We start from the raw sequence: 12,241 nt of genomic DNA, 5'->3' as shown, positions 1-12,241 counted from the left end.
GGGTCAAACATCTCTTACTTTGTTAAGCTACAAGAGTGTGGTGACCTTTCAAGAAAAGTCCTGAAAGTAACGTCATTTCAACGTTGACGTTTGTTTTTATACTCGGACATCGCACAAATGCACAATTGCGCAGTTGGGCGGTACACAAGAAATGAACCAATCAGACCGTCGCCATAAAATGGAAAATCTCCGTTTTTGCAATGTAATGCTAATTCTAAAAATAAATATACATACATAGTTAAAATAAACATACATGATTACAAATAACAATTTGTAAATTCATCATATCATTTTGCTAGAAATATTGAACAATTCGACGAACAGTTTTACTAAAACTATCCGACAATAAACTTTTCCGCCGGAAATCATGTATCGCGCTAGAACTCTAACAATTAGGCTTCTGGAACAGGGTCTGGAACTTGTTGCTACAAGATTGAAGTCATCACTTAAGAAGTTTTGTGGTCATCATCATGAACTCGTGGATCGTTATGGTGTATCCATCGACACCATGAAAACGAGTTTTCCTTTCCTCGTTTGTCTACCCCGGACTTGACATTTTATGAGCAATACGGCGGGTGTTTCTAGAAAAGCAGAGGACGCTTACCCTACCGGTGCACCTGGTCTATGCTCCCAGTTTTTAGTGGAGTTAGAGTTGCTCATTTGCTCTTGTTACTTTGTATGTATGATTTTAGTTACTTTATGTTCTTTCTTGTGTATGTCTGTTTTCCATGTCTGGTCTTTGTCCCTTGGTTGCAATCTTTTTATTACCCTATAACTTTGGTTCCCTTGATTACTCTCTCTTACAAGATAGGGCGGCTAACGATAATCATCCGGTAGTATGGACAAGTCTATAATTGTGTTCTTGAAAATAATTAAAAAATGTAAACAATGAAAAGTTAATTCCTGGTATCTATTACATGTCAGATAGCTGTCTGTTCCACTTTAAAGCCGAAACTTATTGCGAATTACGATTTTCACCCAAAACATAGAAAAATGTCCAGAAAAATTATACTACCGATGATTTCTAAACATACACTACAATACTCAACAGAGGCATTCCCATTCAGTGAATGATAAAAACAGTGAGAACTAATGTAAATTTAGCCTCAACAACCTGGAAAAACTACATGTCATTCAGTGCTGGCAACAACATCAGAAATTTTTTAATCTAAAAAAAGTTAAAATAACTGGCTGATTCCCTACAACATATTGCCAAAGTATGGTTTTCACAAAGTTAATACTTTGCCAACCCTCTGCCAGAATGACCCCCTTGTTCTTGTATATAGACGACCCAAGGTCAAACAAACTACACTTGTTTTTTTGGGGTAGCTTACTTATTATCATTGTTGCTGTTGTTGTTGTTACTCTTGTTGTCTTCTGATTGTTTTCTTTTAACCTAATCATAGTATGAAAACTAAAGTACTATTTGTTTTTATATTCTTATTTTATTCGTTTAAAAAAATAAATATCATGATATGGCACTTAATGTTCTTTTTTTCTTCCTTAAATATCTATAATGTTAGATAGGTAAAATAATGTTTTCTACAGTTCCTTTATTGTGATTTCTTTGAAAAGTCGACCTTGTATAATTAATCATGAAATTATAAAGTGTTATTATTATCATATTGATTTCAAACAATACCTGCATTACTGGAGGAAGATGTCGTGTTTAAATAAATCATTCTAATATACTGATCATCACCTCACAGCAAGTCCTTTTGATGAATGGACGTCCACCATATAGAAGTGGGAAAATTTATGGATAAATGTGACTTTTAATGACGCATTATTGATTCTCTCAAATCTTAATGAAAATGATGTGGATTAGCACTCAACTTTGAATGTGAGATTTAGTATTATTTTTGTACATAATTAATCGAGGCGCACTTACACTCATTTCTTTAAAAACAACCAAAATGTAGCATGTTCTTATGAATTATGGTGTTTTGAAACCTTGAAATGTTTGCCACTAAAAAAAAATGGCTGACTTGCAGTATCTCTTTGTTAATTTCAGACAAGAAATTATTCTCAATTGTCTGTATATCTTTCAATATTTCATAATATTTAAATTTATAATTCATTTCATGATTTTACATTAACTGTGTAATTCTATAAGTGACTAGGTTTTTTTGTAAATTGGTTCTTTTTCTCCTTTTCGTATTTTGTCTTTAACTGTTTTTTTAGGTTTATTCATTTACATGTCATCCTTTTAGCGTAAATTCGATTTTGCTTTTAGATTACCCTCATGACGACGATATTGTTAAGAGGACCAAATCGACGCCATCTAAAAAAATACTACTTTGCATGATGAAATTTGTCTCAAAGCGTCTCTTTTCCAGTTATCAGTCTTTGTTTAAACAATACTCCGTTTCTTCTACAACAATGACTAACGAATGTTTTTTTTTTTTGGAAATTATTCTTCGTACTGATATGACCACTAATTTACCGATTATGATACTATCGCATGGACATGCTATTTAATCGCCACTGGTATATTCACCCCACAATTAAAGAGGGTGGTTTGGCATGCTGTAAAACCTAGATTTTACCCACTTTTGGTTTGAAATGCCTGTAACAATAGTGGATCATTGCGGTACCAGCTACTCCGGTGATTAAATATCTGCGTTAAGTTTTATGTTTGGTTACAGAAGATTTATGCATAATGAACATATAAAGAATTATACACAGATCCAAAGTCAAAAACATTAAAAACAAAAACATATAACAAATGACATCATGGAAAAGACCTATTTCTAAATTTAAACAAGAAAAATGTTTCCCAGGATGTAAAAAAGATTTAAAACATCATAACACTAGCTATGTAAAGATTTGAACATTCCCAGCAACTGTCTCCTCATGAGGACATGTAAAAAAATCAAACTATGAGTATGGCCTTTCAAGGTGAACTTTCGTTTAAGGTCTTGTCAGATTGATTTTCTAGCTTCACGTGTATTTAAAGTCGGTTGATGGTATCGATTTTCACCTTTCTCTTTCATCGACAGTGTTATCCTAAAAAGTGATTTATAGTAGTTGGGTTCGGTTTTGTCACAGTGTGCTTCCAGTGTCATATACTCGTGAGTTTTGGCTTCTGTTGAGGTATTTGACTCATCTGGTACAACGTCAAGGTAGACAGGAATTAGATTTACCTCGTCGTTTTTCTGTTCACTTGTGTTTTCTGTGAAACCACTCTCTATTTCATCGTAATTTGACTCGATTGGGACTTGTTCTTCTTGGTTGTCTCTACAGTAATAAATAGTTAAAGTACATTAAAATTCTATATAATCAAAATTTGCACTTTTGGGATTTCTTTTTAATAATATGTATATAACTTGCTTTTATATGTGAATGATTGGGCTAATTTATTTGTTCAATATATTTTGTTGGTGTCTTAAGACAAGATAATCAAGACATTTCAAATGGAACCTAAAATGCACTTTTTTGTGCCCTTCTATTATTGCAATTAATCGTAAAAACAAGAAACGTTTTTCGCTCCAATAGTTTAGTAATACATGTATATATTTCTGTATATATCAAAACAATTGTTTTCTTTCAATCGTGTTTTTGCGGAGTAATCAAGGAATCCAATATTCGAGCGGATATCAAAAGAAGGTATTACAAGGATCGAGACTAAGCAGGGTAAACAAACACACACAACAAAGAACAGGAAATAAAAAAAATAACACGTAAAAAGAACCAAAGGTAAATGAGCAACCCAGACTCCACTAAAACTGGGAGAATGGATTAGCTGCATCGCTAGAGTAAGCGTCTTCTGCTTTTTAGAAACGTGCGCCGAGTTGTTCACAAAATGTCAATTCCGAGAAAAGTTATACTAACATACAACTGTAAACAAAGTAATTGTTAACAGGGTGAGCATGGCAACTAAACAGACACTGACTAAATGAACAAACATAATTGACATTTCTTTTATTAAAAAAATACAGTAATAACAAACATATTTACTAACAGTCGCTTAGAAGTTACAAAAAATACAAAACATCTATATATTGCAAATTTCGATATACTGAGCACGTGTTTCTAGGAGTAACCTTCACTAACAATATCAAAATCAAATAATAGGAAAAAATCCAAAAATCAGTTGCACACGAGAAATACTCAAAGAAGAGAAACACTCAGAACCAAAACTATCGAAGTAGAAAGCCAAATCCATCATTTTAGATGTTATACCATGTGCAATGCAAGTATGAAATGTTTGTATCGTAGAAATTCACACTGTTTTACATAGCTGTCAAAGTAAAAATGTCAAATATAGAGTTTTGATTTGTTGAATTTCTTTTGATAAAGAATACTCAACGGTTTTACTTAGTAGTTGAAATGAAAATTAAAAAGCAACAAAAAAAATCCACAAAAGCAGGGGCTACGACACAAGATATGACTCAAGAAATAACATATTATGTAACAAGGAACCTTGCGATGTTCTACAAGGAATAAGAACTTTTCAGAAGTTCTCGGCATTTTAGTTCATCCTTGTCATCATAAATTCCTCTTAAAACATATGGAAACATATATCAAGAACCAGTTATGCAAAATAATGTTTTTATGCTTTTAAAAACACTTGAAATCATATGTTTTCGAAAAACCTATAGAAAACATACTCTTTCCGTATGTGAAATTTATCTAAAACGTATAAATACCATACGTCTTTTATTTCATTGTTTTTCATGAATAACTTTTTTAGTCAGAAACATATGTTGTTCGTGTTTTTTTCATGGTGGTCCTAAGCAATTTGAAAAAAAAATTCCTGTGTATTATATGTCCCATATTTATATACTTTTGAAATATTTTATGAAGAAAAGCTCTGATGAAGGGTCAAATTAACAACCCTAGGTAGTTTTTTTTCTGTATTTTCGTACGTCAGCTGTTGCGTGCACGGAAAAAATTGGGCTGTGAGATAATTTTAAAACCTTTGGTATATATATTAAAGTTAATGTTTTAAATATAAACGTATTTTATTCTATTTGCATAACTTTTGATTGCACAGGAGTTGCATAAGTTGTGCTTCATCTACCTGGTTTTGTTCATTATTGAGCAGCAATGTGGTAATACATATCAGTTTTTTTTTTTCAGAGAAGAGTGTCTTTTTGGAATTTATGTTTAATGTATATTACCTTTCATTTTCGAGTTGTCTTTCATCTCCTGTAAAATAAGATCAAACATTTAGGCACTTTAAAAGCTATATTCAGAACAAAAAAAAAACAAATAGAACCACACACTTCAATACATAAGATCACGAGCAAGATCATTTATTTTTGTTTCATTACATATCAAAATGAATTTATGGGATCACGTGATGGATGCGATCATATAACCTACAGGGATGTAGATAACTTTCATTAAGTGGATAGGCCTTCAATTTTACAACAAGTAAAAAAATATAAAAAATATGATACTTCAAAGGTTTTATTCTACTAGCCAGTCCCAATATGAGGAAATTATGATGCACATCTTTGGAAACATTATTAAGCGGTATTATTGTAATATGTAGATGCAATAATGAATATTTAGTATTTTGGAAGCAATGATGTTTGGTATAAAAAAAGGTCTCTAATGAGAGGATTATTCAGCTTGATATGAACAAAAATGCTACTTGTAATTAACAATTGTGGTTTTGTATGATGATTACATTTCTAAATATAAAATTATGATTAAATTGTATAAATTTATTTATTTGTGTTTCAAACCTGATGAGTTTCAACCACATTTCGTGTAGTTGCTCAGAATAATAGTGACCTTCCTTTCTTTCATATATCGTTTGGCTAGATCCTTTAATCTCAGTTTCCGCTATATAGATGACGTATTATCTTTCAACAATCCTAATTTCGGGGATTTGATACATCGCATCTACCCAAAAGAACTTGAGATAAAGGATACCACAGAAGTCAGCCTCATATCTTGACCTACACTTAGAAATCGATGGTAAAGAAAAACTATTGACCAACCTTTATGACAAACGTGATGACTTTTCATTCAGAATTCTCAACTTTCCTTTCATCTGTGGCAACATCCCTTCGGCTCCTGCGTATGGAGTGTTCATATCACAACTCATACGTTATGCCAGAGCTTGCCGAAACTACGCAGACTTATTGTATCGCTATAGAACTCTAACAAATAGGCTTCTGGAACAGGACTATGTTGCTACAAGATTGATGTCATCACTACAGAAAATTTATGGTCGTCATCATGAACTCGTGGATCGTTATGGTGTACACATATGCACCATGAAAACTGATTTATTCAACGGGTCATAGTTTTCCTTTCCTCGTTTGTCTATCCCGGACTTGACTTTTTATGAGCAATACAGCGGGTGTTTCTAGACAAGCAGAGGACGCTTACCCTACCGGTGCATCTGTTCCATGCTCCCAGTGTTTAGTGGAGTCTGAGTAGCTCATTTACTTTTGTTACTTTGTATGTATGATTTTAGTTACTTTATGTTCTTTGTTGTGTATATCTGCTTTCCATGTCTGGTCTTTGTCCCTGGATAACATTCTTGTGATTACCGCTATAACCTTGGTTCCCTTGATTACTCTTTCATCTAATACACTAATTTATATTGACCGCATGATTCACTTAATTAATAATGAATGTTTTTGTGGTGTATAGAAATCCTAATTTTACTTACGTTTTCGTCGTCGTTTAACAAAAACAAGCAGGGTCAGTGATGTAAAAGAAAGGAGAACGAAAAACGCTCCTGCGACAACCGAGGGAAACATATATCTGTCATGATTCTTCCATTTGTGTACTAAAATTAATCGTAAAAATTATGTTATATTTAAATCCTCAAAGTCTAGACTAAATCACCATAATATCGGAAAAAACGTGCCTTACTAATTTTCTACGATTAAAATGTAGATAAGAAAAAACATAAGTCAGCAAAAAAAAATACCAAAGTCAGAGGGACGGTAAATAAACATAAAAATCCCAAAACCTGGCCAGAACGTGAAAACTGAAAACAGAGACGATCTACAAAAACGATGTAGCGACCAAAATAATATACAGTCACATATAAAACTACAGATAGGAAACACAGACAAACAAACAATCAACCAAACAAAGTATAAACTCCTATTAAACACGGGAAAGACATGAGGAGCTCCGCTTAACCAAATTGGGTTTAGGAAAGTGAAATATTGATATTAAGATAAACAGTTAGCAATGAACATATTTTTTTCAGTCAATGAAGAAATTAATTTCAAACATCGAGTGCACACAAAATAACGTGCGAAGCAGTTTATTTTCAAGTTTGCTTCACGGGCACTGAATTTATTTCAAATCGACCGAAAAAATATAACTTTCGTTCCTTAAAATTTAATTTAAGTATCAAAATTCAATAAGTAAATCATTGAAAATGATTCATGACGACACAGCCATTATAAAATTTAGTTCAAGAGATGATGGACGATTTTTTTTATTCAATCAGAAACTGTGTTACATGTAAATAAAGTAGCACTCCAGGTAAGAATCATGCAAAATGTGATTCATGGTTTGAAAGCTTTCATATTTTTTATTTTGATATTTAGTTCAAAATGTCATAGTTAACAGAAATTAACATGTTTTTTTTTTCAGGAGATAAATATTTATAGAATGTACTGTACAATTCAGAATTATGGGAGCAGGTTGTGTAAATGACACTAAAATACGATAGAAACTATTGGATTTTGAATGTGAATTATCTCCTTTGAGTAGAAATATTTATTTATTTTGTTTGTTTTACTTGATCTTAATGTGACTGGCATTCTGTAAGAAGTGTTGAAATAAGTATTAGTACACATGTATATCAAATGTTGCTTTTTGATAAACGATAATAAGTTTCATCACATAGATCCGTTAAAAAACTTTATAAGAAAAATAAAAATGTTTTTTTTTATATGTATCACATATTACAGAATGTGCATGATTCTCATGATTCTTACAAAGACTGCTACTTTGAATTATCAAATAGTACCGCAGTAAATAATATTTTATTTTGTTTACCATTTTTATCGCCTACTTGAAGGCTATCATTAACACTATTCAGTATTGTCATATTCGCGGATCTCGACGATATCATATCAAGGGATATAAGAGTTTCTGTATTGCCATATGTGTTTCGAATACGACAATTTATAGCATTAGCTCCACTGACCATCTCAATTACATATTCAGCTTCATATCCAGTTTCAATAATACTCGATCCGCAACAGTTCAGTGTAACTTTTGCAATTCTGATTTGGAAGTCATTTTCTTTCCCAAGTCGTATATCGTTCATATACCACTCCACTTGTGACGGAGGGGTGCTTGAATAAAAATACACAAACAAAACATATCGGTTGTTGATAATTATCACCTTTTTGTCAGTTACAACAGGTAAGCCTAAAATAACATAAATGGAAAATAAAATCAATATTGTATATCATTTTTATTTAATAAAGGAAAATTAAAACAAAGCAATCGGCAACTTAATCAAGTTATGAAGATGCGTATTTTTATCAGCACAACAAAGTATATTCAAACAAGGTATACATCAAGTATAAAGCTTCTAGATATATACATAAATCCGTTTTCATTACTTTTTAGAATAGTCTAGTTACACAAATCGAGGTAATCAAACTTATATTTATTTCTTAAACATGCATGACACTCATTATTTAATGTATGTCTGGTTTAGCTATTCCGACAAAGGACTAACTACATGAAAATAATGAAAGTGTCACGTTCTTTCTAAAAAGCAATACTTGATTTGAACACTTACCAATAACTTGTAGCATCACAGTTGATGAAAACACGGTGTTGTTGTTTGTCCATAGGCATGTATATGTCCCTTCATCTCGATAATCACAGTACTTGATTTTCAGGAAGGCTTGGTTTGTACCGAGGGGTCCGGACAGTGTTCTGATCACATATCCGTTCCTTGAATGTTGCCATGTTTTATTCCATGTTCTGTTAAATTCATCCACGATTGCACATGCCAAAGTGACAACATTTGATGTATTGCATATTTGGATATTGATTCTGGAATTACCGACGGTTCTGTTCAAGAAAATTAAAACAATTATAACGAATTTTATTTGATTTTAGGCTTATTATATCTACTTTGAGGGTTGCTTCTGAAATATATTTACATTATATCTTATCTACGTTTTAATCGCAGAATAATATGACTGAAATACGTTCTTCTATGGCAATAATAATTTTGTTTCACTTACCATAACCATGGAGATAAAATTCCACCTCTACACTTCCTTCTTCATTTCGGATAACCACTGAATAATTTCCTAGGTGGCGTTCTTCCATGGGAAAGATTGTTGATGTCAATTCAAATGTTCTAGTTTCATTTCGACTCACATGCCACGAGCCTAACTTCCCTCCAGCATATTTTAACCAGGATACTGTTGGGTCAGGATTGGAGTCAATCTTGACACTAATGTTTGTAACTTTTCCTAATTCTGCTTGTATTCGTTTACTCGACAACACAATAGTTGGCTTTCCTGCAAGACGTATAGTTCACTTTTGGGATAATAAAGCATTAATTTTAGTTATTGGATATTTTTATGACATAAAGGAGTATAGGTACTATATGATATAAGCTCAACTAAAAAACAAATAAACGTAGAGCACAAAACAATCACTACAAGCTTATTTACAAGCTTAACATGTCTTTAAATAGTACTCCGGCTAAGAATCATTCAAAATGTGATTCATGTTTGAAAAGCCTACATATTTTTATTTTTGATATTTTGTTTGAAATACCATAGTAAACAGAAATTAACAGTCGGTTTTTCATATACCCCATGCACTTAGGAGATAAAAATTATATTGAATGCACCGTAGATTTTTAAAAAAAGGGAGATAACTCTGTAAATGACGCTCAAATACAATAGAATCTATTAGATTTTCAATGTTGATTATCTCCTAAGAGCAGACATATTCGAATTAATAATTACACATTTCATAATATAGACCCTTAAATCGACTTAATATCAAAAATAAAAATATGTAGCCTTTTTTTTAGGTATATCACATTTTACAGATTTTGCATGATTCTTACAAAGACTACTACTTAAATACTTGTTAATTTATTAGCGGCATAAAATGTTGATGTCAGTGTTGGACTTACAATAAGTAAGTAAAATACTTCTTATCATCTTAGTCATACAAAAATAAAACAATATTAACATACTCAATACACTTAGTTGAAAATTTGTCTCCTGTACAAAACCTTGTTCAATAACGACACATCGATAATGACCCTCATCAGCACGTGATAAATTTTTCACCAACAGCTGTCCATTTCCTGTTAATGCCAATCTACTATAATGCTGAAGCTTCTTGTTGATTCCAAGGCTGTTGGCATACGTAACCAATTTGGGTGGTCCATACCAGACTTTTGCGTTCTCTGACGGACACGGAATAGTCACTGTTTTATTTAACTTTCCTTCGATAGTAATTGTTTGACAAAATGAACCTGACAAAATAGAGATGTTTTGTTTAAAAATTTTCAATTTTTCTCGTTTTCATTGACATTCGGTTCGAAGCGAAAGTAATTACAGCATGACTAATGCTAATGCCAGTGATGCTCTATTGAACCAAATAATTTTCGTTACATTGCAAGTAAATATTTATCTTATTTTATTTTATTTGTATCCGTGATTTTTCATGGAAAGAATATAATTGGATTTGTAAGGAAAATGAAAAATTTGGAATACTAGGGTGTTTTACATATATAACTTAAAAAACACCTTGTCTTTTTCCATTACTATCTCGGGGGTAGTTAGATAGATAGTGACTATCTGTTGAATCGATTTAAAGGGAGAGAATATGTTCGTTTAGCAGTTAACTTTTTCATTTAATTTCAATTCATTTACTTATCCATGTAAACATCAAATTAATTCTACCATTATTCAGATTTTTGTTGTTTAATGTAAAGATTAAATTCACTTTTTATGATTGTTATGACATTCTTACCGTTATTTTTGACAACTTCCAAGAAAGTGCACGTTACAAGTAAGCAGCTAAGATTCTTCCGTCGATGTAGAATTCCCATTTTTATGCCTTTAATATATTAGGACAAATCTTCCATTAATTCTACAGAGCATCAACTTTACAGAAAGAATTAAAAGAAACAACATAGCTAAATTGCGTTTAATATAACTTAGTTAATAAGCATGATTTAGAAGTCAAGTTTTATTTGCGACAACATAAATAAGCTTGTTAATTCTAAATAAAATGTCTTTCTATGTAACTCAGGAACATGGCCCTTCAAAATATAATTTTCCGTCAGCCAAAATATTTTTTTGTGTTTTTTTCCATTTATCGTCTTGTAAAAACATGTGTGTAACAATATAAAACACATCATATAAAACAAAAACAAAGTAAACAGACAAACAAAAACAATCATTTGTGGTAAACGACATTTCATTTGATGTTTTATTAAACTAATTTATATGCAATGAATTTTCATTGAAAAAACAGATTCGAAAATGTTTTGCATCGATACATCGTCGTTTCCAACTAAGTAACAGTGGATTCTTCATCTTCGTGGAAACTTGATAAGAGCACAGGGTCGTGCTTTGTTACTGACACTAAGCTTTTAGGAAGGCAAATTTTGCATTTTAACATTTTACTTCATAATTGATGTGGACGATTTTGTCTTAATGATATATATAATGTTTACAGTTCATGAATTATTTTGTAATGCATTAGGATATGGAATTAGAGACTTGCCATACACTGTTACTTATCTATTGCAAACGTGAATACGTACATATGTTGCATTAGTGTTAAAGAATTTTTTTTACCAATGATATTTGATAAATTGTTACCTTTCATAATGAAATCCAACGTAAAATTATTATTTTAATTTCATGACGATCTAAATTGTTCTATCGGAAACCAGCTGTGAGAGGTTATACTTGTAAGTACTTGTCACAATAGAAATAAAGCTTTGTTAACAAAGGATTGGTATTTTGCAGGAAATATTCATTTAAAACTAATTCTAAATTGGGTCAATTTCCTTGTTCACTATTGTCGAAACTTAAAATAGAATGAAATTAGGAACCAGACTATACAAAGAATACAAATATATTTTAATAAACAGCGGAAGGCGAACAAGAAATAAAGGATGATTTTCCCTGATCGTAAAATGAGTAATTTTGTAATCAATTTCAGTACATTGAGTCATAATTCATACGTTTTGTTAGGATTTCTTTTACTGATTTTCTAGACAGGACACAACGTTTCAGATAAG

The 12,241-nt window shown here is 31.6% G+C and overlaps 1 pseudogene across 1 annotated transcript; it reads right to left on the bottom strand.

Moving 5' to 3' along the window:
* Positions 1 to 1,481: 1,481 nt before the first annotated feature.
* LOC148606794 (hemicentin-1-like) lies at positions 1,482 to 11,925 on the bottom strand (annotated as a pseudogene). Its single transcript, XR_015915311.1, has 9 exons — positions 11,817 to 11,925; positions 10,960 to 11,046; positions 10,175 to 10,459; positions 9,201 to 9,482; positions 8,747 to 9,024; positions 7,990 to 8,367; positions 6,638 to 6,757; positions 5,127 to 5,154; positions 1,482 to 3,240 (listed from the first exon to the last, which is right to left on the bottom strand). The product of XR_015915311.1 is annotated as a hemicentin-1-like (transcript).
* Positions 11,926 to 12,241: the final 316 nt, after the last annotated feature.

Source organism: Perna viridis, chromosome 9 (genome assembly GCF_037379345.1).
Source record: "Perna viridis isolate PV_CMFRI_1.1 ecotype Kerala chromosome 9, ASM3737934v1, whole genome shotgun sequence".
NCBI lineage: Eukaryota > Metazoa > Mollusca > Bivalvia > Mytilida > Mytilidae > Perna > Perna viridis.
Note: the sequence above shows the minus strand (reverse complement) of the source record. Positions and strands in the feature narration are given on the sequence as shown.